This window comes from Balaenoptera acutorostrata, chromosome 17 (assembly GCF_949987535.1).
Source record: "Balaenoptera acutorostrata chromosome 17, mBalAcu1.1, whole genome shotgun sequence".
Classification (NCBI taxonomy): domain Eukaryota; kingdom Metazoa; phylum Chordata; class Mammalia; order Artiodactyla; family Balaenopteridae; genus Balaenoptera; species Balaenoptera acutorostrata.
Genome location: NC_080080.1, coordinates 78979869 through 78983396, shown reverse-complemented (window position 1 = coordinate 78983396; position 3528 = coordinate 78979869). Strand labels below are relative to the sequence as shown.

The following is a 3528-nucleotide window of genomic DNA, read 5'->3' as shown; positions in this document are numbered from 1 at the left end:
TAATAAAGAAATCAATTCTCCCTAAACTGATATACTGGTTTAGTGCAATTCCTATCAAATTCAGAGCCAGATTTTTTTGTAGATATAGAAAATATTATTCCAAAATAATATATGGAAAGGCAAAGGAACTATAGTAGTTAAAACAATTTTGAAAAAGAAGGAGAAGGTGGGAAGAATCAGTCTACCCAGTTTTAGGGCTTATTATGTAGTTACAGTAATCAAGACTGAATAGTTTCGGTGAAGGACAAACACATGTCAGTGGAAGAGATGAGAGGATGAAGTAATAGCCCCACACAAAGACACCCAACTGATTTTTAGTAAGGGTGCAAAAGTGATGCAGTGAAGGAAGGAAAGCCTTTTCAACCAATGGCATTGTAGCAATTAGACACTCGTAAGCAAAAACTTCATGATCTAGAGTTGCGCTAAGAGTTCTCACATGTGAAAAACGTGATCCATAAAAGAAAAAAAAAAAAGGTAAATCAAAGTTAAAAATTTTTGCTTTGCAGAAGACCCTGTTAAGATGATGAAAAGGGGACAAGTAGGAGGGGAGGGAGACGCAGAGGCAAGCAGGATGGCAGCGGCAGCTGCTCAGGGCGGGAGAAGCGGTGGTGGCAGTAGTAGGGCTGGCGGTGGCCAGCTGTGGGGCAGGCGGTAGCCACAGAAGCTTGCTGGACAAGCGGAAGATTGACGATAAGCCTGTAAAAATTGACAAATGGGATGGATCAGCTGTGAAAGAGTCTTTGGATGATTCTGCCAAAAAGGTACTTCTGGAAAAGTACGGGTATGTGGAGAATTTTGGTCTAATTGACCGTCGCCTCACCATCTGTACCATCTCCTGTTTCTTTGCCATAGTGGCTTTGATTTGGGATTATATGCACCCCTTTCCAGGGTCCAAACCTGTTTTGGCTTTGTGCGTTATGTCCTATTTTGTGATGATGGGGATCCTGACCATTTATACCTCATATAAGGAGAAGAGCATCTTTCTCGTGGCCCAAAGGAAAGATCCCACAGGGATGGATCCTGATGACATTTGGCAACTGTTGTCCAGTCTCAAAAGGTTCAATGACAAATACACTCTGAAGCTGACCTTCATCAGTGGAAGAACAAAGCAGCAATGGGAAGCCAAGTTCACCAAGTCCATTGCTAAGTTTTTTGACCACAGCGGGACACTGGTCATGGATGTGTATGAGCCTGAAATATCCAGGCATCGTGACAGTCATGCCACTGTAAGAAAAACAAAACAGCCACTTCTAAAAGCAGCCATCTTTTGGCTGGATCATGCTGAATTAAGGGGTGAGGGAGAAAGAAACAGAGAACTTCATATGGATAAAGTAAGAAATGTAAAAAATGTCCATTTTGTCTTGAAATTTTAGTCCATTCTGGATAAATACAATTTTCTAGCTCAGTTATGAGAAGTTGTAGCTCTGATATCTAGCTATAGCCTCTTTGGTCTGCTGATTGCATTGTTTTGATTTGCTTTTCTGGAAAAGCATTTTTGCTAAAAGCTGTACGGACTTTCTCCTCCATACCTAGCAGTACTTTATATGGTATAGCTTTGTGCCACGCAGCATTTGAAGACTCAGTTTTTAAAACTGTTAACCTGTTGCTGACTTTATTGTGTTAATTCCCATTTCAACAGCTGTTTCCCTTAATTCAGGATACAACTTCTTGTGTATGACAGTTTTCTTTCACACACCATTTTTGTGGGTGTGTATATATCTGACTTGGGGAGAATTGGGGGAAAAAACCATAGCTTTTTAATTTGTTTAAAAGAGACTTTCTGCCTGCTACATTTTGTGCTCTTAAAAAATTAAAGAAGCCAATGGCATTTTTAGTTTTATCTTGCCTATGCTTTCCACTAGTATATCCCTGTTGATTTGTTTGTGCCCTTTATTAACTGCCATTTTCTAAAATTTTTTTCAATAAAATGAAAGATGTGAAAAAAAAAGACAATGAAAAGATAAGCTACAGACTGAAAAGATACTTGCAAACCGTATATCTGTTAAAGGACTAAAATCTAGACTCTATAGAGAACTCTCAAACTCAACAGTAAAAAACAAACAAAAAATCCAAATAGAAAATGCAAATCACATGAAGAGACATTTCATTGAAGACAATATATATGGAGAGCAAGTAAGGACATAAAAGGTGTTCAACATCACTAGCCATTAAGATTACAATGAAATATCACTGCACAGTTGTTAGAATAATTAAAATTAAAAAACAGTGACAATACCAAATATTGGTGAGGACACAGAGAAACTGGATCTCTCTTACATTGCTGGTGGGAATGTAAAATGGTCCAGTCGTGTTGGAAATCAGTTTGACAGTTTGCTAAAAAAAAAAAAAAAACTAGACATGCACTTCCCATATGACCCAGCAATTGCCCTTCTGGACATTTATTTATGAGAAATTAAAACTATGTCCACACAAAAACCCATATATTCTTGTTCATAGCAGCTTTATTTGAAATAGCTCCAAACTGGAAACAACAAAAATGTCCTAAACTAGGTGAAGAGTTAAACAAACCCATTCCATGGAATACCAACCTGCAATACAAAAGAATACACACAGATAAAAAGAAATGGAACAACTTGGAGACATCTCAAGGACATTATGCCAAGTGAGTAAAATCCAGTATAAAAAAGCCACTGTGTCATTTCCTGTATGATTCCATTTGTATAACGTTCTCACAATGACAAAACTATGGAGTTGGAGAACAAATTAATGCCGGGGCTTAGGGGTGCTGGGGAGGAGGGAGATGAGCGTGACCACAAAGGGTACCACACGGGAGAGCTTTGTGGGTAGATTAGTTGCATGTGTTGATTGTGGTGGTGATGACATGAATCTACACATGCAATAACGGGACAGGACCGTCCCCACACTTCACACCAATGTCAGCTTCCTAGTTTTGATATCATACTCTACGCAAGAGGTAACCAGTGGTGGGGGGCACTGAGTGAAGGTACACAGGTCCTCTCTGTGCTAGCTTTGCAATTTCTTACAAATCTATAAATATTTCAAAACAAAAAGTTTTAAAAAAAATCCTAATCTGGCTCTGATGTTCTAAGGAAGTCGCTGTATGTTTGACACCCTGTGTCACAGAATCAAGGAGCCCTTTAAGTACATGTGATCTTTTTACTGAGAAGCCGGTCCCATCAGGTGGTAATTTAGATCACTGCCTTCTAGGTTCTGATACCCTTGACGTAGGAATGATCAATAAAGTCCGACTTGTGCTGAAGAGGTTGGGAACCTCTGTTTCTTCATCATTTTAAAATGCAGAAGAAAGCAACAATGGATACTTTTAGTCTTCTATAAATAAAACACTTCCTCTTTCTTTTAATGGAGACAGGTGGATTGAGTCCCTGCTGAATGGACATTAAGGGAAGCTCTGTCTGGTATATCTCTAGAGGCTCAGAAGATGATAAATGATTCTGGAGCTAATACCATCTAGTAGACATTTTTCTCAAAGCACTCCATTTTTTTATGTTTAAAAATTCCTGAAAAGCCATGCATTAATCCCAGATT

The 3528-nt window shown here is 38.8% G+C and overlaps 1 pseudogene; it reads left to right on the top strand.

Moving 5' to 3' along the window:
• The first annotated feature begins 556 nt into the window (after positions 1 to 556).
• Positions 557 to 1373, top strand: LOC103017964 (signal peptidase complex subunit 2-like; annotated as a pseudogene).
• The last annotated feature ends 2155 nt before the right edge of the window (positions 1374 to 3528 follow it).